Source organism: Borostomias antarcticus (assembly GCF_949987555.1).
Source record: "Borostomias antarcticus genome assembly, chromosome: 7".
NCBI lineage: Eukaryota > Metazoa > Chordata > Actinopteri > Stomiiformes > Stomiidae > Borostomias > Borostomias antarcticus.
The window spans coordinates 20,655,168-20,677,621 of NC_140240.1; the positions used below are offsets into that span (position 1 = coordinate 20,655,168).

Below are 22,454 nucleotides of genomic sequence, written 5' to 3' on the forward strand. Positions count from 1 at the left end.
TCTGCAGACTCGCCGGACAGTCTCTGATATCTGTCTCTCATATCCCTACATGCAGCATGAAGTAGTTCACAAAATTCAGCATACCAGCATCTGCAGAGCTTGATGGCAACACTGCTGGAGCTGTTGGTCTCACAGGCGATGGCATCAGAGAACTACCTGAAAACCAGAGGATAAAGGGATGAGCAGGAAACTATGGTGCTGGCGGCGTAGTGATTCTGGCATAAGGGGAAGAATCAACTCGACATGAGACATGTCAGACCCTGACCTGGTCTGGCCGGGGTGCTAATCGCTGATGCATGCTGCTCGTGCCTGGACGTCTGAAGGGCTGAAGGGCCTGGGCTCACAGCGCCTTGGCTCAAAGGACCCGGGCGATGAACATCTACTGCCGAGTAGTGAGATGTGAGAATTAGTGAACTGAGTACATGAGTCTTCAGAAAGTCCTGAGTTAACTGTAAGTGTGCAAATATGCATAGACATTTCACCAACACAAACATGCATGGATACCTGCATTGATAACTGGCAGAGCAGGCCTTCCGGCTCTGGCACCTGGCATAGCTGGTCTGGTCTGAGTTCTGCCGACCGGCTGCCTGGGCACTGGAACATATAGTAGAGGTAAATTAGCTCAGATTAGTCAACTCAAGTAGTACTCTTTTGGGACTGTTGAATGCACTTTATTATATTACCTTCGTCACTGGAGTCATAGCGTGTGTTGCGCTGTCTCTTCCTTGTGTCTTGGGAGTTAATCCATTGATGACTGCTGCTCAAACACCTTCGCCAAGGCACTGGCTACTTCATAATGCTCTGTGTGTTCCTCAGCAGAGACAGAGGTTGTCATGGCTCCTCTTGATGTGCTTGTGGAGGTAGATCTGGGAGGTATAGGAGAATGGGCACTCAGAGCAGGAGAACACCCAAGTCTTGCACAACTCTAACATCACAGCTAGGAGAGCGAATGAGAGAGACCATTAAAAAGGATTATCTCACCTGTAGTACAAGTTCAAATATAGAGTGATTATACGTCATTGTAAATGAGAGCTTACTCTCAATTGATTCACGAGGTTAAATAAAGATTGAATGAATATGTAGCTAGTGGGGGGTTACAACCACACAACTGTGGAGAGAGAATGAGACACTTGGTTCCCTCCTCTACTGGTGTTCATGGCCATGGCCACACACCTGGAATACTCCAACCCTGATTTAAAGGCATAAAAGTGGGGAACACATTCTTGAGACGGTTCCTAAAACTGGAGGGAAAAAAAACGGGAAAATGATCTTCCCTCTCCTCATCACTCACTTCTGCATGGGGCTGAGCTCTACCCTGTCAGCAGTGGAAATACATGGGATAGCGGCTCAGCACACAGGAGAACTGCACAGAGAGGAAGGAGGAGAGAGAAAACCAACAACAAAAAAGGCAAGAAGGGTTAATAACTGAGCGAATCTTGCAAGTTTGCACTACAGGGAAGCAATTGCTCAATTTCCCTGATATTGTGGCGTCACTGGCGTCAGTGATGCGTCTTATGAATCTCACATGTCTACCGCTAACATTAACTCAATATCAATATTCCCATTTGTTTATCCCGTCTATGGAAACGTATGTGCATTTGTACTTACGTGTGCCTGCCTATATTGATGATCAGGTGTTTCTCCACCTAAGGGCTGGCCAGACAGAACCATCAGAGACCATTGGGCTGAGCTGAGGAGAGAGCGACATGTTAGAGTGTATGTGTGCATATGTATATGGTGCTCTTCTGTTAATACTCATGAGGGCATTCAACTGAACATGACTCACAGAGCCTGTGGTGCTGTCCCAGGACTGCCCCTGGCCACGCCTGTCCCCGTCTTAGCGCCTCTTCCTGTCCCGCTCACCTGCTTCTTGCTCAGTTCAAACAAGAACTGGGAGGTTGGCAACTGAGAGCATGGGAGGGGAGAGAGGGAGAGAGAGAGAGAGTGGGTGGGTGACCCTCTCGTTGGCTGACATGAACACTCCACAGGACCACGTGATTTCTGACACGTTTAGAGGAACAGGGCAACATGTCTACCACCCTTCACACTCAATAAATAAATAGATTTTGCAAGACACTATATTACTAGTCCACATCATGAGTACCTATTATGCAAAATTTGGATTTGTATGTGAGTGAAAACGTAGTACACAATTCTTTACCCGTTTGACAGCATGAGCAACCATTTCAACAGTTAAGAGTAACATGAAATCACATCCCAAAACAACCAAGATGGCTGCTGTAACCAAAAAAGCCAAGATGGCTGCTATAACAAATCCTGCTAGCTAGCCTTGCTCCGTTGTTGGGGCTTCTAGTATTCTGTTAACGTTAACTTCGTAACAATGAATGCATAAAAACAAACACATACTAACGGTGTCGTGGGTTGATGCGAAATCAATGAGTAAGCTAATTATCGCATTTTATTCCAAGCGATGAAACAGTACGAACGTGCAGGAGCTCGCGCGAGCCTGCTAGACTTGAGAAGACTCCACCATTGCCCGTAATAAGGAAACAATGGCCCAGGACAACACTTCATAAAAGTTATAGTGTACACAACTGAAATATTCTCACGTTGCCAAGCCAACATTATAATTTAAGCTACAATTACACAAAAGCGAACGTTTTAACAATAATTGCGAGAGTAATTTTACGTAGGCTACTTAGCTAGCCATGTACAGAAAAAGGCTAATCACGTTAGCTGGCTAGCTAGTTAGCTAACATTGGAAAGAGAGCATCTGCATATAGATAATCATTACAAAAGGGTAGCTTGCACATAACGTTGGTGTTTTATCTGGGACGATACCAAAATACATAGTATGTATGTATACATACTAATGTATACATTGAAATTGAGATACTTACAGGATCTGTGTTGTCGCGGGGACATAGCGTGTTGGTCTTTCTCAATCGCTTCTGTTTCAAACGGAGCGGAAGTTTCCAAGTGTGTCTTCTTCTTCGCTGGGTTTAGTGGCGGATCGCAAACAACTTTAATGTGCATACAGCCACCTACTGGCACAGAGTGTGTAACTTGTTTGTCTAGTTCTTCAATTGTGTCACCTAAGAAAGTAGCGCAATGCCTTGCATTCTACGTTCACTGCTCAGCGTTCATTGCTCACATTTAGGTTGCAAAATTAGGAGTTTATTCATAGGCATATTTTTTATCATTATTTTTATTAGGCCTAGACTGCAAATCTTTAGTGTTAATATTAACTGTAAATGAGAAATTACACACAAAACAGACATGCAGGATTTCTCCTCATTATTACAATTCTGTAACTGTATGACTTCAAAATTTATTTTAAAACCTAAGTAATTTACAAATGTTCTGACCCACTGTGACACATTTCCAATAAAGTCAGATTGGGACTGTGATGTAACCACATTGTCACGTTATTTAATTACATCGTAGTTACGGATTTAAGCAGCAGTGGCGGCTACGTTCCCTTAGTGTCCTTGAGGACGGCTATTTTGGTTATTTTGCGACTGAAAAGGCAAGTGTCAGCTAGGTCCGCTGCTGGTACCGTCGCAAAGTTACCACAATTACACCAATGTGTCCCGTCAGTTTTACGTACTGTGTTTAAACCCGGTTTTCTGACCCTGGTCTTGGAATGCTAGACAGCTGAGACAAGCCAGGCTGTCCAATAGAGGGGGCGGGAAAGCAAGCATGTTGTGTAGACTACTTTGTGTCCGTGTGACGCTCTCGCCAAGGAGACCCAGTCAGGACCGTGTCAGGGTACCCGCCGGTACCGGTCCTTTCTTATCTGCGTTCCCGCTCTTGCTCCAGGCTGTGCCCGTTCAGAACTCTCTTGCTTACAGTAAGCTTAGTGCTTTGGTAGCCTCCGTTACGTTAGTTGGATCTGTCACTGGCAGGTCAGGTTTCATATTCCAACTAGACGGTAGCTCTTGATTCCCAGGTTATGTAATTACACAGTTGAAGCGTGGTTCGTCGGCATGATTTTATGGCGCGGGAGATCACGTTTGTGTGTGTGTGTGCGTGCGTGTGTGTTATTTGCATGTGGTACATGGTTGTGTATTTCACCTTTCTCAAAACACGAGAGACAAAAAAGCTCCTGCAATGGACTTCTACATGCTCTACGTCTGCAGTCTAAACAAGATCTTTGGCTATTAGGCCTACCTTGCCTCTCTTTAGCCTAGACTACATGGTCTACACAGACACTCCAAATATCTAGATTGTGGGTTTCAACCAAGTCCCCTTAACTTTGCACATCCTTAGGCCTACTCTTGGTTCTGGAGAGCCAAGACACATCCTTACTGTTGGTTCTGGAGGGTTAAAGGACACATCCTTAATATTGGTTCTGGAGGGCTAAAGGACACATCCTTAATATTGGTTCTGGAGGGCTAAAGGACACATCCTTAATGCTGATTCCTGAGGGCTAAAGGACACATCTTAGGTGGCACAGCAGAAAGAAATAGGCCGTGACTGCAGGCAAAAGCGCTTCTGTGCGTCAAACCAACTGTCGAGTGCACATGACTGCTGACTGGCCTTTGAAAGGCTGTGTTCAATCACTTGTCTTTTGAACTCAAAACTCACCTCTTCAAGAAGTACAGTACTACCAGGATCCTCCCTCATCATATTTTTAGTTTGCACTAGATTATGCTCTTAGTTACTTGTTTAGAAGCGAGCACTCTGGCGAGTAGTCATACACTGACTTGAAAATTTTTTCAAATTAAAATCGCAATTATTGTAAGTTGCTTTGGATAAAAGCGTCTGCTAAATGACTGTAATGTAGGCCTAATGTAATGAAGTGTGACAATACTCTTCAGATGGCCAGAGAGAGAGATTGAGTATGGGCTCTGGGATCTGGAATGCCAGAGGAATGTGTGGTTGCAGACTGGGTCATCGGCCTGGGCCATCTGTCTGAGGGACAGTGATAGCCAGGGTCTCGCCCCCCCGGAGGGTCTTTGCTCAAAAGTCCCTCTTGTGCTCCTGCTGCATCTGGCCTGGCCTCAGGTGTATCCATCAGAATGTTTTGCACGGACAAGAAGTGCTAAGCAAGGTTGGTGCCACGGCGGCCTCCAAGACGACCCATGAAGGGTTACGTTGCAGATCGGTGGAGGGTCGGCTCCTTCCTGTTAGCAGCAGACTGACGGCGCCTGAAGAGTGGTTGCCAGGCAGCTGGGGGGGGGGGGGGAGGGGTTGCTCTCAAGGGCACTCCACTGGCTGTGGTGACGTTCGCTTGAGTCGCCTGGTCTTAGCACCCTTCTTCTCTCAGACAGACAGACAGACAGCAGGTCTCGGGGGCTAGCCCTCAAAGAATAAAAAATTAACAGGTTTGACTAGTGTGGACAGCATTACACGGCCTGAGTTGCACATTCAGTTTAGTAGTAGTAGCTGTACAGCCAGGCAGGGCCTACAGTGCTGTCTGGGCAGGCTATGGGAGTGGGAGAGACTGGGCTGGTGTGTGAGCAGCCCTGTCAGTGCAATACAGCATCTAGATCAGCAAGGCTACTGTACAAAGGAATATCACTCAGTACTAGGGCTGCAAAATTCTGTGAATATTCACAAATTTCCCCAAAAATGTATGGGAATGAATGGGAATTAATAGGAATAAATTGGAAATTCATGGGAATTAACAGGAATAAATTCAGTTTCCCAGTTATTCCTGTTAATTCCCATAAATTCCTGTTTATTCCCAAGGGATGTTTGTGAATATTCCCAACACAAGCGTCTAGATCAGTAAGGCTACTGTACCTCGGAAGGAACGGCTACTCAGTACCAGTTCGGAGAGCTCTGCAAAATAAGGCGTACGCATCAACGGAAAAGTCCAAGTGACGATTGAACAGTAAGTTGAAGGTGAATGATCAAGATCGTGACAAGGTCAATGAAGTGGATAGACTTCTTTTAAGTGCTAGGAGATAAACCACTTAAATGCTTTGCAGAGAGTGAACCTCCTGGGTGGTGGCTACACCTCCAGGACTGTGGTGGTTGAGTCACCATGTCATTGCGTTAGCTATAAACTCTCTACAGCTATGACTGTTTAAAGCTATGACTGATATGAGGATCTTGACAAAATATGACATATTTATTCTTATGTCAGGATAAATCTGTACAGCTACATAAATATGAGGTTCTATGTAAAACATCTATTATAGCTACATAAAGATGAGGTTATGTGTGATAAATCTATTATAACTACAGTAGGACCCCACTCATCCGAACTTCAGAGATCCGAACCTCCAGGTCTACCGGACAGGCTTAAAAAACGTTTTCTTTTTTGCCTGCTATCTGGTTACTGGTGGGATTTTCATTACAGTACTGTATCCTACTGTGAAAAAAATAGAACTGTATGTAGACCTACATGTTGCCTGTAGGCTGTAGCCTACTGTCACGTTTCATTTCTTTGTTACTCTAATGTCGAGCGCAAAACGCAAACGAGTCTGCTGCGCGAGAGCTGCATGCCTTGGTAGCCAGAAAGCGCGTCAGCAACCTGAAGCAGCATCGAGTCATTTTTCGTTCCCAGTTAATGGACTTCAGGAACACAGACGTGTTGTGGGCATGTAGATTAGCCTACTAGACCTACTGTATTTGTTAAATAATAGCCTACATCCCACGTTAGCCTACATCGGTTGACTTGGAGACACGACAACTTGTCTGTCATTTCATTTATTTCTTGAATATCATTTGCTCTAATTGTTCTAATGTTGGGTTGTTTTTAGGCTATACCATTTTGTTCTGCGAATACAGTAGCCTATCGATGCAGCGTAGGCCTCATTTGAGAATAAAGTACTGTATTTGATCAAAGCACGCACTCAAGTGGAAATTCGGTTATTTTATTATAGGCTACTGTAGGTCTATTATAGGCTAGGCTATATGAGTTAAGTTGGCTATTTGATTGCAATTTTGATGCATTTTCACAAGTAATTAAGGGTATTTATTGGTCTATTATGAGTCTATATAAAACAAGTATACCACTTATTGAATTTGGTGCATTTTAACATAAGTTTCAGTCATCCGGACATTTCAGAGATACGAACGACCTTCGGTCCCGTTGGGTTCGGATAAGTGGGGTCCTACTGTACATAAAGATTAGGTTCTGTGTGATAAATCTATTATAGCTATAGCCTATACTGTAAAGATGATGTTCTGTGTGATAAATCTATTATAGCTACATAAAGAAGAGGTTCTGTGTCTGTTTCCCAGTCCTTGAATCTATGGATCCTCTGAAATGTTCTCTCCCAGTCACTCTCTACCCAACACTAGTCTCCCAGTCACTCTCTACTCAACACTAGTCTCCCAGTCACTCGCGACTCAACACTACAGTCTCTGTCACTCTCTACTCAACACTAGTCTCCCAGTCACTCTCTACTAGGGCTGGGATAAATGATTATTTTGGTATTCGACTAATCTAACGATTATTTTTTCGATTAGTCACGATCGGTCATTTGTTCCGGTCATGCCTTGAATCTCTGCTTTCTTCCGGCCTCTAGATGGAGTATTCCTTCAATAATTCACTTAATTGGTTATCTTATCTACAATCTACACCATCCATGAATTATGTTTTTAACTTTTAACCATTAAATGCAATATCAATTATTCCTTTTTACTATTTTCAGTCATGATATTTGATATTTATCATGATATTTATTGAAGCCTAATCATTTATTGTGCACTGAGATAACCTGTGCTACAATCTGCTTTTGTTTACTTGGACTAAAAATAGGGAAAGATACAAACAGAAAAATGTATTAAATATCTAAGGTATGCTAGAGTATTCCTTCTATAATTCACTGTGCTGCACTGTACTCTCCTACAATTACTTATCATAGAGAGTCTACCTACATCTTTTCAGCATATGTACATATTTAGTTATATAAAAACGACCACAAATCATCACTATGAATTATGTGAAGTGTCGCCCTGTAAAAATTGCATAGCGATGCCTCGTCATTGTATGAGAATTCCATATTACGGTACCAACGTTCCTGCACATAGGAGTTGGTGAAATGGGAGTTAACGCAGCCCCCCTCCAGGATTCCAAGTCGCAGCGCTATCGTCAAAATTAGCAACTCAGTATAAAACCGACACAACGGTGCTAGATTTGAAAAACTGAATTGTTTAGAGGACACGTTGAGCTACAAAGTAAGCTCAGGTGAGCTTCTTGTCTTTGAAATTGAGAGTTTAACATGTTTTTGAAAGATTTTTCAAGTTGCCCACCCACATCATCCATTGTATGACCAAAACGGTGGTAGATCAATTATCAGACTTTCTCAAAAGTGCTAGTTTTGTCAACATTTTGATCTGAACCATTGTATATGATCATAAGTAACCTTAAAACGGCTAGGCATGCATTTTCCCTTTACTACTCCTTTAACATTAGGTACCTATTTCGCACCAGGTTCCTGCTCTGGTTGACAACCACGTTGCTCCTTGTTGATACTTTCTTCTTCTCGGTCTTAAATTAACAGTTGCGGCAGAATCGAAGCGATACTGCCTCCAGTAGCGGCCTGTGTATTTACAGGTAGCACTACCTAACTAGGTAGCTAATGTGTTGAGCGCCAGTGAAAAAAGGACATGAGAACAGACAAAATGAGGGTGAAGTCTAGTCTCCCAGTCACTCTCTACCCAACACTAGTCTCCCAGTCACTCTACCCAACACTAGTCTCCCAGTCACTCTGTACTCAACATTAGTCTCGCAGTCACTCTCTACCCAACACTAGTCTCCCAGTCACTCTACCCAACACTAGTCTCCCAGCCACTCTCTACTCAACACTACAGTCTCCCAGTCACTTTCTACCCAACACTAGTCTCCCAGTCACTCTAACCAACATTAGTCTCGCAGTCACTCTCTACCCAACACTAGTCTCCACTCTCTACTTAACACTAGTCTCCCAGTCACTCTCTACTCAACACTACAGTCTCCCAGTCACTCTCTACCCAACACTACAGTCTCCCAGTCACTCTCTACCCAACACCAGTCTCCCAGTCACTCTACCCAACACTAGTCTCCCAGTCACTCTGTACTCAACATTAGTCTCGCAGTCACTCTCTACCCAACACTAGTCTCCACTCTCTACTTAACACTAGTCTCCTAGTCACTCTCTACTCAACACTACAGTCTCCCAGTCACTTTCTACCCAACACTAGTCTCCCAGTCACTCTACCCAACACTAGTCTCCCAGTCACTCTGTACTCAACATTAGTCTCGCAGTCACTCTCTACCCAACACTAGTCTCCACTCTCTACTTAACACTAGTCTCCCAGTCACTCTCTACTCAACACTACAGTCTCCCAGTCACTCTCTACCCAACACTACAGTCTCCCAGTCACTCTCTACCCAACACCAGTCTCCCAGTCACTCTACCCAACACTAGTCTCCCAGTCACTCTGTACTCAACATTAGTCTCGCAGTCACTCTCTACCCAACACTAGTCTCCACTCTCTACTTAACACTAGTCTCCTAGTCACTCTCCACTCAACACTGCAGTCTCCCAATGGAGTGGCTCTAGTTTCTGGCAGGACCTCCCTGAACTATGCAGCCATCTGCCCCGACACCTGACACTACAGCCTGCACTTCCACCCCACTGGTGTGTCCATAGAGACACGCGTGTTCCTGATTAACAACCGCCTGAACTGAGGACCAAGCTCTCACAGGCTGGCGTCTTCGTCCATTCAGAAGAACCATACGTGCATTCCTGCCTTTCTGGGTTGAAAATAATCTCAGTTGACAAGCTGTTTAATATTTAACAATGCAAAACTATATGAATGTAGACTGATTGAGCATGCTTGGCTTCTTCTGTGGCTTGGCTCGGGCTTCTCTGAGGCGACCTCCCAGTGCACTGCAAAGTGGACACGTTGCAAATTAGATTTGACAAATGCTGTGTGTGTTTTTTGCAGACACACTACTAATATAATTTAGGACTAAGGCCTGTAAAAAATAGGATTCTCTGACACACAAAGTAGTATCATCTGATGTGTGATAAATGAAAAAAAAAAGTTTTAATGACATTCATATTTGCAATTTTAGTAAAAGAGAGCTGACAGTTGCTACTAACATCCTTGGGATTTTTTTTAACACTCTCTTCCAAATTGATGTAATATGAAGAACAGACAGAAACTGTGAGGAAATTCCTAACTGTTGCTCACTGTTAAACTTGACATTTAACAGAGAGCAGCGCACCGCAGCTTAAAACAAAGCATGTTTCTGTTTAATTAAACCGGTTAATTTCCCAGAGGTTGTGGGTGTTTTCCGGATGTCAGCAAAACCTGCAGGGTATAGAAACATGAAGGAAAGCACCCCTTGACAAGCCTCTAATTGTCAGATAGTCCTTTTCCACCCGGGGAACCACAGAATGACTAATCACACCTGACCAGCTCATGAGGGGAAGCACAATGCACAACTCAACACCTGCCCGAAGGTTGATGAAGCAACGGTGGCTGTTGTCATGGAGGTGAATCCTAGAAGAAAGCAAACAAAGGCTAAGGCGCTGTTATGAGACGTGTTCAGTTCAGGGTTCATCTCAACTGTATTGCAAATATTTTCATGTTGTACCTGAGGCAATAAGCAACAAAAGCAGTGTTATTGTTGTCCACTGAGGAGAGCAGGAACAGACTTGTCTTGACTGGTCAGTGAAAGCCGATCACGTCAGAGCGTCTTGTTTTAGTCATCTGTGGGATCTTGACGGCTGCAGACAGATTCCTTCATTCACCCCGTTTACTTTAGTCCTCGTAACAAACACACAAGACCGAGCAACGCTCATTTGAATAAAGCTTTTAATTAACTGTCCTGCAGTTAAGGGGGCTTTATCTGAAAATCTATTGTCATTATTATTATTATTTTTTATTATTATTATTATTTTTGTTCATTTGAGGTCTCATTTGTTTGTTACAGATGATATTCGTTTTTTGTAAGTAGCCTTGAGAACCAATGATTCTCAGGACATAGGGCAGGAGCATATCCCCTTATTCCTTAGTGTGAGGCAGCTTGATGTACAAGTACACCCCGAGGACATGACGCTGGTATGTCGCAGGGCCCCAATCCAACCCTTAATGCTGAGTGCCAAGTAGAGGTCTTCACGGGTCGGGTAAATCCGAGAGGACCTGAACCGGACCCGAGACCCGTACGGGTCCGGGTCCACATTTCCGCGCTTTTATTATGGTCAATTGGGTTCGGGTGGATCCGATTCTATTACCTCGGGTCCCGGGTCTGTTTTTCATTATGTGTAATACCCGAGAGAAACGCATGACGCGAATTCAGTGAGACCGCGGGTGTGACGGGAGCGGAGACACGGCAGTCACAGTAGGCTACCTTGTGAAAAATAAGATGAAAGAAAATGAATATAAAGAGGTCAAACCTAGCGGCAGCTTTGTGTAGCCTTATTTATTTACGGCCGTTTCATTTCCATGCTGCCACATCACAGCCTGACAAAACAGGGATTTTGGAACTGAACTTTTTTTTTTTTTTTTTTTTTTTTTTTTTACTAACGTTATCAACGGGAGTTACGTGAAATGTAATCACGATTTAGGGTCTGACTGCACATGAGGGCACCACGCCATGTAGTGAAGGCTAATTGGGATGCCAGGAAATTTTAATGACACAGCGGAAGAAAACACAAAAATGAAGCGAGCAAAGCGCAGTCCGGCACGGGACGTTCTTATCAATTAATCGACTATTGTTTAAGGTTAACAGTATCGATTAATGAAATTCCTTGAAATTTGTAACCCTAATCTCAGGGCGGACACTCTAACCACAAGGCCACTGGTCCACTGCTATTCGTTGTATCGCTGCATTTCATTTTCTTTTACAAAGAACATTTGGAACCTTTCAGTTTTGTTATTACAGTGACAGCATGGGAACCATTAGTATTACCATTTATCGTTTTAAGAGCCAGTAACTGTCATGCTAGACTTCCCCACCAATTAAATGTAATGACTGTGAAGACTAATGTTTTGACAATGGAGACCAAAGTATGTTAAATTTCCCCTATGATTGCAGCAAATGAGGATGTCACATGACTGCACGTGTGAATGTTAGTTATACATGCTTGAATAGTCATACATAATCCCCATTTATTATGAGTTTTGATATTGTCTTCATTGTTCCTCTCGTGGTGTTAGGAATGTGAATGTGAAGGGTGTCTTTATTGACTATGTTGATGTTCAGAGTATTTGTACACTGAGGTTGTGGTAGTGTGGGGGGCAGCTCTGACAGTGTACAGTGAAAAACACTGTGACAGTGTCCCTGTTGTTTACGACTCTAATGATAATGATATGCTAATACTGTGCAAGACAGAGATGGATGGCACAGTTTGACCCATAGTAGTGCTCATGGTATGTCAGACAGATGGACTGCTTGTTTTTTGGGGGGGGGTTTTGAGGGGGGTGGGAGGTGTTAAGGTGCAGTTCCTCTAAGGCCCTGGTTACCAAAGCCATTTATCATACCTTTATATCATCTCCCCAGTTTAATAAAAAAAGTATCTGGATTTGTTGATGTGACAGAAAGTTTTATTTTGTCAAAGTACCTGTTGGCTGCTCAACTCATCGCTGTTAAGTCGCTAGTGCTACAATACAATAGCATTGGACCTCCCAATCACTGGGTGTCTTTGCATGAGAAAAGGAGTAAAAGATTAACGCAACAACGAAAGGGACCATGCAAATGTAAGAAAATGTCGGCCTGGGTACACTTTCACTATCAAGCAGATGGAAGTGCAAGTCCTGCTTTCTAGATAGAAGGTCACAAAGGCCGGTCTCCTCCGACCTCTGTGTCCGTAACCTTTCTGGTAAGGCCACAGTTAACTTTCCTCCTCCGAGGCAGCCAGAGCTTTCGGGGGCAGGGTTGGAGAATATGTTGTCTTCCTGTTCTCAGCTCGGAAACCCAGGGTCCCCGTGGTGACGGACCTCGCCGGCCCCTGTTCCCCACACAGGAGATGAAAAGATTAGGGTCCATCGCCGCAGTCCTCCTCCCCGCTGAGGTGAAAGTGACATGTCAATAGGACGGCCTTGAGGCGAGGCTTTGACATTCCAGCACCCCCTGTTATCTGGCTGCTAGTGCGGTTCATGAATCGGATGGGAAGTCGTATTATCAAGTGGTGGAGAGTCAAGCCCAGGGTAACTGGAGGCGGACTTGGAGGGAAGATTATGGGTGTGAGAATCCTGGCAGGAAGTCGTTGACTCTAATTAAAAGGACGAGTTGCAAAATGATTTTCTGTCTCAAGTCACAGGTGAAAACCCACAGTCTGTTTTGGAAGTGAGGTAGTGTGTTTGGGAAGAGTGGGGCGGAACTGTGGACCGGTTCACTCCTGTTTGCTTGCATGTAGGCTCAAAGTTATGCAACTAATTAGAGTGTCTCTGTGTGAAAATACACTGGTTGAAATCCAATTTGATAATCTCACTGATGTTATTGATCGATGTTCAAGTTGGACCGACAGCGGGTGGCTTTGAATGAATATCAAGTTCTGTTTTTGAGTCAACTGTCCTGCAGTTAAGGGGGCTTAATGAGTCTGAAAATCAATTGTCATTATTATTTCAAATTTTTATTATTATTTTTGTACATTTGAGGTCTCATTTGTCTGTTACAGATGCTGTTCTTTGTAAGTAAGTAGCCTTGAGAACCAATGATTATCAGGACATAGGGCAGGAGCCTATTTCCTGATTCCTTAGTGTGAGGCAGCTTGATGTACAAGTACACCCCGAGGACATGACGCTGGTATGTCGCAGGGCCCCAATCCAACCGTGTAATGAGTGCCAAGTACCCAAGCAAGGAGGCATTGGGTACCATTTTTCATAGTCTTTTGTAGGGATGGGACAGCTTGAAATTTTCATATCACGGTTATAGTGACTGGTGATAAGGTACTGAAATGGTGTTGAGAGACTTTAAGATGTAATGCATCATCCCTGACATGGGCGGCAGCAGTGAGTAGGCTAAACAAAGCGGAGAGCGCCGATTCGCCGGTAGAAGAAAACAGTCGATGCGCTGTGGATATAAAACATTTAAGTGTACAAATTTGCCTTTTATTTGAAAGGTGGGGGACTACAAACTGTAGCGACTTAGGAGAAAAGGCTTTCATCTTTCCAACGATGTGTTTACTTTGGTGAGTAACGAAACGGTTTTGTCTGTAGACTCGGACGACCGGGCCGATGAAGTGCTTTCATAGGCAAATTGCATTGAGAGTAACAGGGCGTTATCTGTATAGATATCGCCCTGGACCAGGCCTAGTCTGTCTCGCACTTTGAGACTATCAAATGTAGTGCAAGTCCCAATTCTAATCTGATGGGCACCATTTAAGTTCTTTAGCATAGACGTTGTATTTCCCCCCTTGCAGGAAAAATCTTAGAGCACAAGTTGCATTTCGCCTCCTCCTTTTCTTTCACTTTTGTGAAATGTAACCACGCCTTAGATCGCTTTGTGCGCTCAGCCATTCTCTCCGCCAAAATACATCTCACTTTCTGCCATGCCGCTAGTGTTGTTGTTTTCGCCTGAAGTCTCCGCCTACGCGCTGCTACCTGCAAGCCCGATTTAATGCACGGGCTTACCGGGGCTTGAGCCCCGGGGCCCGACGGCGTAAAGGGCCCCACAGCCCGCTAGGGGCGTCCTGCGTTCCTTGGAGCGGACTCGAAGTGGCTCAAGTTCAAAGCTCCGCTAATATAAGCGCGATTCGATTGCCGATTTGATTGGCTCTGTGACTGGAGTATTTACATACCGTGATTTGATTGGCTCTGTGACTGGAGTATTTACATACCGTGATTTGATTAGCTGGTGATTTGACTGGCTGCTTGAGTGAAGTTTTGTGAGCGACTTCGACTTGAGAGACAACATAATATAGCCAAAGATGTCAATGGAAACTCAAAGAAAAGTGAAAGTGGGTCGACTAAACGTAAAAAAACAAAGAGATAAATTAGAAATGGAAACACATTTACTGACAAAAATCCCAAAGTTAACGGGGTATTTCAAAGTAGCTGCAAGTGCTGGGCCTGAGGACGAAGACCCTGCGTCAACATTGGCCGATGAGTCGCCGGCAGTTAGAGTTGAGGAGACGGGCAACATCAGCCACAAGCAGGCTAGGCCTTTTGCACACCAGATATTTTGAGCTTGTAAACGAGAATGACAAGTTTAATTAATAAGGTTGATTAACGTTCTACTCCATTGTAACAGGGCCGTAATCAAAGCTATTAATTACACCGATGTAGGCTACGCCTACGATGGATGCCCTGTCAAAGTAGCTAGCTACCTGCCTGGCTGTGCAACAGGGCTATGCTCTATAGCTAGCATAGCTTTACTCGTTTTTGAAAATGTAGCGAAAGCTTTAGCTAAATTCAGCTGCTGCAATGCTTCATAAGAAATACCATTCAGATTAATAAGAAAGATGGACCTGTCTTCAGTATTTCCAAACATGGAAGTAGCCTTAAGGATGTACTTAACTCTGCCTGTATCCAATGCCTCTCGAGAGCGCTCCTTTTCAAAACTCAGACCTCAAAAACAGACTGCGCTCTACAATGGGACAAGAAAGACTCGACCACTTGACATTGATGTCTTTGGAAAATGACATTCTGAGAGCCCTTTACTGCTCTAATTAAGAACTTTGCCAGGCGTAAAGCCAGGAAGAAGCCTTTTTAAAGGTAAGAATGCATTGAATGCAAATCAAATTTAAACCTAAGGCATTATTAGCCTACCTGCGCGTTTCTATTGATCAGTAGGCTATCTTATGCTTGCTCTACTTGTGAGTGGACAGAATGATGCGTGCAGCCAGGTTGTATGTGATGAATACATTTTTGTTCTTGATGCTCAGGGCTTGTGTTAGTGAGGGAGGGGGGTTAAAGGGAGCGTGCCTGCGTCATTAGTTCAGAGTGATGTGGCGCTAGTGTGTGGATGTTGAGTTGCTGGACCGGAGTGTGTGCGCCTGGCTTAAGAGTAGAATTGTAAATTTTGACTTATAAATATGAAACTTGGCTCAAATAATAAGCAAATTAATAATACAATATGCTGAGTTGCAGAGATTGTTACAATATAGTGAAATTGTGTGTGTGTTGGTAGCAGTGGCGGGGGTGGTGTTGCTGGTGGTGGTGAGGGTACTGTTACTGGGAGGGGGGGGGGGGGGGGGGGGGGCTAGCCCCGGGGCCCATGGGTGCCTTAATGCGGGCCTGGCTACCTGTGTGCCTTTTCCTCGGAAATTGAACGTGGATGAGGGTCAGAAAGCATTTAGCATGTTTTTCAAAGTCAGACAGCATTTAGTATGATTTTTCAGTGACGTAGTCATACACGGTTATCTTTTTTTTTTATTGTTTTTTTTATTGTTTTTATGCACTGTTATCTAGATAAATGAAAATTTAACCGGTTGTACTGTTTTCACCGCGGTTCACCGTGACACCGGAAACCGTCCCATCCCTAGTCTTTTGTATGACTCGGCCGAGGATTGAACCCCCAACCTCCCAATCTCAGGGCGGACACTCTAACACTCTAACCAAGGCCAGCGAGTGGCTTTGAATGAATATCAAGTTCCATTTTTGAGAAGCCTTGCTGATTGTGGAAGCAAGCTCTATATGTTTTGTATAATGTTTTGTTTTGTGAACACCATCTTTGTACATTTGTACTCTTTTCTCTGATCCAGTTGTTCTTTAACTCCCTGACCTCCAATCACTCCATCAAAGAGAAACAGACCCCAGAGTTACATGGATCTCATCACTGTGCCGCCACCAGACCCCTCAGAGCGCCTCAGTTGTTCAGGAGTGCTGTCCGCTGTCCTAGCCTTGTAGAGATTCCACATACTGTCTATGGACTTTGAATATATCGTGGAGGTGTTTGCCATATTCATATTGCATGCTGCGAAAGAAGCCAGCATTGTTTTATACCTACCTGCGTTGGCATTGGCACTCAGCCTCTCAATAAAAGTCAAACCTATGAACCCGGACGCCATCGATATGTGACCTCAGCCTCGGCCGTAATCACTCCAGTGGCCGTGTAATGACATAGCGCCCTAACGCATGGTGGAAGAGATGGAAAGGGAGAGATCAGTTTTTTGTCGGATGTTGGGGATTGTCCAATCACAAAGGAAGCTGACTAGATTGGTGACGACCCCGGCTTCTCAAGGTTATTTGAAATTATTGTTGTTAATCACGAGCGGAGACTCTCAACAAGATGAATTATTCTGGGTTGTGTGGCAGAGTGGGCAGTAATGAGCACTTCGCAGGAGGAACGGCCTCCCAGTACTCTTATGGCGGTCTGTTTTCCTTCATGCGCATTCTAATGACTGTCAGTCAAATGCAAAGGCAGTTCTACCTACTGTTCATTCATACCCAGTCATGATCAAACCCTGGATCAGAGATAGCTGGGCCCAGTGTTGGATCAAACCAACAGACCAGTCAGTTCTCCTCAGATAGTTAACAAAGATTCAAGATCAATATTCCTTTGTCACATGTAATGTACGGTGTACAGTCACAGTGAAATGTTGCTGCCGACTCCAAAATTATGCTCAATACAGATAAACTCCAATACTTTAGTACTTACAAATTACAAATTCACAGATTACACAATAAATACCATTTATATACAGTATAAATATAAAGGCAAGGTAAGATAGATACCGGTCTGGATGGATTATGTACATGCTACATATGGATATGAATAAATAACCCAGTTGGGTCTTCTCAGATGGCCATTAAAGATCAGTCTGTTCTCCTGCACCCACCCTCTCATTGTCTTAGCCCGTACTACCTCTCTTCATCTGTCTGCTATCTAAACGAACATACCTAACATACTATCTAAACAAAGTGTTGTGAGATCGTTATCGGTACATTTCAGGGGGGTCAAAGGTGAGCGGTCCACAGAGACTCCAGGGAGACTGCTCCAGGGGACCTTACTCCTTTACTCCTCGACCCACACACGCGCGCACACACACACACTTGAGATACCACGTTTACTGTGAGATGTGAAGAGAAAATAAAAACGCTGAATGGTGATAATTCACTCCTGCGTGTGCAGAAAGTTCTCTCCCTGTGTGCGTGTGCGCGCGTGTGTGTGATCTCTCCTGGAAAGAAAACATACTTGAGGGGGGAATTCCAAAAATCCCAATGACTCACTTGACTGTGTCAGCAGCAGTCAGCACCAGCGACGACCCCCCCTACCCACAGATACAGACTCCCCCCCCCAGATACAGACTCCCCCTCACAGATACAGACTTCCCCCCCAGATACAGACTCCCCCCCAGATACAGCCCCCCCCCCCCCCCCCCCAGATACAGACTCCCCCCCAGATACAGATTCCCCCCTCAGATACAGACTCCCCCCCCCCCCCCCTGGATACAGACTCCCCCCCAGATACAGACCGCCCCCCCCCCCCCAGATACAGACTCCCGATACAGACGAGCACTGCCCGGCCTGTCATTAGCATCTAGCCTCCCTCCTCTTCAAGGCCGAGCAGCTGTTTGGACTCAGCGAAGAGGGATGAAGAGATGCTAATTAAAGCTAGCAGCAAGTAAATTGCTTCGTGTATCCCTTGCTCGTGCGAGGTGCCGCCCCCCTGTTTGTGCGCAAGAACTAGGGAGTGGATTAGCTGCTCTAGGTAAACACAGAAATAACATTGGAAACTCAATTCCTTACTTTAGCCATAAAGGGACCAACTCCTCCATACGCATTGGAAGTCATGCAGATAGCCGTGCATTAATTTTGGAAGTTTTGCCAAAGCTTCTTATTCATTCAGATTTGCTGTGTGCGTGTGTGTGTGCGTGTGTGCGTGCGTGCGTGCGTGCGCACGTGTGTGTGTGTAGGTGCAAGTCTGCATTTGTTTGCATTTGCTCGTATAGACCGTTCCTGTGTCCATCAACATCACTCCATACAATTCTCTCTCTCTCTCTCACACACACACACACACATACACACACACACACACACACTCTCCCTTGGGCCCATGTCTGCTGGTGTGACCGACAGAAAGTCGTTTAACTTTTTACTGTCAGGCCCTCATCAGTCAATCAGAAAAGACAGTACAGTAGATGCAGACCGACTACACACACACAAACAAACACATTTTGTGATGTGGAACCCACACGCTGGTTGGGGTCGGGCGCTGTGGCCACACGATGCTTGGAGCAGCACGTCACTCCTCACCATGAGATGAGTCAGGCGTTGGGAACATCTGCCTGGCAGCTGTGCCAAGCCAACCCTCCTCCGCCGTAGTGACACACACACACACCGTTTCGCGCTCGCACACACCCGTCACCAGATGTGCTGTAGCAGCAGCACACTTTAGGCTTGAAAGAGCAAATTACAGTCTGGCCCTTAAAAGTGTTTTCCCAAACAGACCTACAGCCAAAGTAAGGGGCCCATGCGGTCAGTCAAGTCTGGCTAAAGACGCGGTGCTGCTCTCTCAGCTGAGCGCTCGATCGTTGTCACTCAAAGGGTCGTCCAACGGGGTTGGCTGTTGCCTAGTGACGGGGAGGAACACGCACACCTGGGAGCTTCCTCCGCATGGCGGCATGATGTTGGGGAAAAAAACTGACCTCATTATATTTCTTTTCTGCGATGTATGTTAGGGTTGGGTGGTGGAGGCTGGACCCAAAATGCAGGCGGCAGGCAGCGCTGGTTCAAAAGAGGGTTGATTCACAAAAATGGGCAAAGAATAAACAGAAATAAACAGGAACTACAGGAGCAATACACAATGAACCGACAGAGAACAAGGAAACAGGAGAGCATGGCTGCATTCCGAATCGCATATTTCTGCTTCTTACTACCTGTAGCTACTACAGCTGCCCTTAGAAAGTACGCACTTTGCAAGCAGTAGGCATCCAATTGGGACATACTACCTTGTCATAATTGTGCCTTGAAATTTGCCCACATCCGTGGCTGTCCATAACGCGACATTCGTCTACAGCTGTCACGACTCGCACGTATGACGCACATTTCTGCTGCGCACAGGATTGTGGGTCAGAATAGCCAGAAAAGCCTGCTGGCTTGCATACTGTAAAATACGGCCAGATGTAGTAGGACATCCTGGTATTTTTGCCATACTGCATGTAGAATACTATGTATTGGGACATACTACATCCTGTTTTGGCATACTATATAGTAGGGAAGTATGCGATTCGGAACGCAGCCCATATATACTCTGGGAGAACCATCAAGGAACAACATACAGGTGCGCAACAAGACACGAGACACAGGTGCAGACAATCACCCAGACAAGGACATGGAGGGATTCCAACAAGACACCAACACAAGGACAGAGGGAACTAGGACACATGGGAAGGGAACAGGGAACGAGGCTAGGACTGGGAATGGGACTGGGCAGGAAACTAGGGGAAACTAGAGGTGGGAGTGGTGAGGGACTGGTGTCTAGAGCTGGGGCTGGGAGGACACAAACCAACATAGAAGACAAGACGACAAACACAAGGAGGCAGACCAAAACCTAGTGACAATGTGAGCAGTGTACAAAAGTCTCTGGGTGGAGTGCAGGGGCAGTCACTGGGAGTGGAGGTGCTCAGGGTCCAGCAGGGTCCAGGGGGCACAGGAGATCAGGGTCAGGGATCCAGGCCGGGAACAGGGAGTGAGCAGGGCGAACCGGGGGTCTGGGGCGAGGGCGAGGGTCTGGACCGGGAGCAAGGAGCAAGGCGAGGGTCCAGACTGGGAGCAGGGGGCGAACCGGGCCGGACCCGGCCTGAACCATAACAATGTATATATTGCGACAGGAAAAAAAATACAGGAATTGTCACCAGATGGCTGAATAATAAAGAATGATTGTGATTGATGGTTCGCTGGGCATGTAGAGCCTCACTAGTATATCCAAGAACCCTTCAATAATAAACTGTTATCAGAGAGACTTCTCTTGTAGATTAGTCTTGGAAAATGAGAAGTATGTGAGTTCCGTGTCAATCAGCAAAAAGCTGTAGTTGTAGCACGGGAGCAGAGTGTGATGATGTGAACGCGTAACGCAAAAAAAGCGATTGTATTAACACGTGAACCGGGAGCACTTTAGTGTTCATAACGCGCAAGTTACGAACCGCCACATGGACCAGAAGCGAAGGGAACCTCAGGCGATCTGATGTGTGAACTCGGTTCGACTCGGAGGGGTCCGAGTTCGTGCCCTGAGTTCACTTAATACAGCTGAAACAGACCACGTGAAAGCACACAGTCTCACTAGTGCATTTTAAGAAAGGAATTGGGTGGGTTACCATACTTTCCCCTTAAAACTGAGGACATGTTCTGAACATGAATAGCCTGGGTGACAGCTACCTGGCATCATAGGAGAGGGCTAGGCTGAGGTCACTGGATTCAGCTGTTTCTCACACTAGAACATCAAACCAAAAGCCGGTTTGACCAGTTCTGCTAGTCACCCTGCACGCTGTCTGGGCGATGGGTTAGTCAAATAGCGGCCGCCTTGTCAAACAGTCTGGACTCGTCACAGTGTTCACGGTTGGTCTGTAGTTGTGTAAGCAGCCTGTACTGGAGCTGTGGTTTTGGGTTAGGGTCAGGGTCAGCTGTGGTTGGAGGCAAGAGGCGCTTAACCTGGAGGCTTTGTCTCTCTCTCTTTGTCTCGGTCTTTGTCTCTCTCTCCCCCTTTGTGTCCCTGGCTTTTTATTCTCCCATGTCATTCTTTCTCTCCCAAACCCCCAATCTGCCCCCCCCCCACACACACACAAACACACACCCTCTCTAGCACCCCCAACCCCCTAACCCCCCCCCCCCACACACACACACACACACAGACACCCTCTCTAGCAACCCCAACCCTAACCCCCCCCCCCCCCCCACACACACACACACCCTCTCTAGCATTGTTTACCATTCTTTATATCTCTCTTTACCTACACACACTCTTCTCTCTCTCTCTTTCTCTCTCTCACACACACACACACACACACACACTTCGATCATCCAGAGAGGGATATTTTTAAAACACGTGTCTGTTGGACAGTTTTGAATGGCATGTAGGAGAACCACTGATGATCTGTATTAGTCCAGTTGACAATTTCAATTTGAAGCACTCTGACATCACAGGCAGCACTCTGACATCACAGGCAGCACTCTGACATCACAGGCAGCACTCTGACATCACAGGCAGCTGGCATGTTTAAAGTGACTGTTAAGTGAATTCTGAGATTGGTTTCTAAAGACATGTTATGTGTTAGAAAGTAATGCTGAAAATATGTGGAAAGTGTACTGGATTGTGAAGTTAGACTGGCAAACTGTTTTTCAACTTTTTTATTTTCCAGATTTTTAAAATCCGGCCTGATGATGTCATGAGGCCCTACTGTACTTATCATGGTGAGCGTGCATTGTGATGAGTATAGTGATGCGTTGAAACTTTTTGGGCACATCTTTATAAATGGTCTAAACAGCAAAATTAGCTGTTTTTGAACTAAGTTTTCTCATAGTTATGATGTCTCTTTTCCCTCAGATTATTGTGGATGCTTAATACAACACTGAACTTCGATACCATCATATGCAATCTTTATTTATACTCAAACTACGGCTTTTGGAAGTAGGAGGAATGTGCTGAGCTGACAGAA

General features: G+C 45.3%; 1 protein-coding gene and 1 long non-coding RNA gene across 2 annotated transcripts in view; one reads left to right on the forward strand and one right to left on the reverse strand.

Moving 5' to 3' along the window:
• The window catches only part of LOC311311029 (signal-induced proliferation-associated 1-like protein 2), a 107,106-nt gene that overhangs the window by 3,401 nt on the left and 81,251 nt on the right, over positions 1-22,454 (forward strand). The gene's annotated exons all lie outside the window — the stretch shown is intronic.
• Positions 728-1,840, reverse strand: LOC311311032. The gene is made up of 4 exons (XR_014630532.1): positions 1,787-1,840; positions 1,609-1,690; positions 1,292-1,363; positions 728-866 (listed from the first exon to the last, which is right to left on the reverse strand). It is a non-coding gene; the product is annotated as an uncharacterized lncRNA (long non-coding RNA).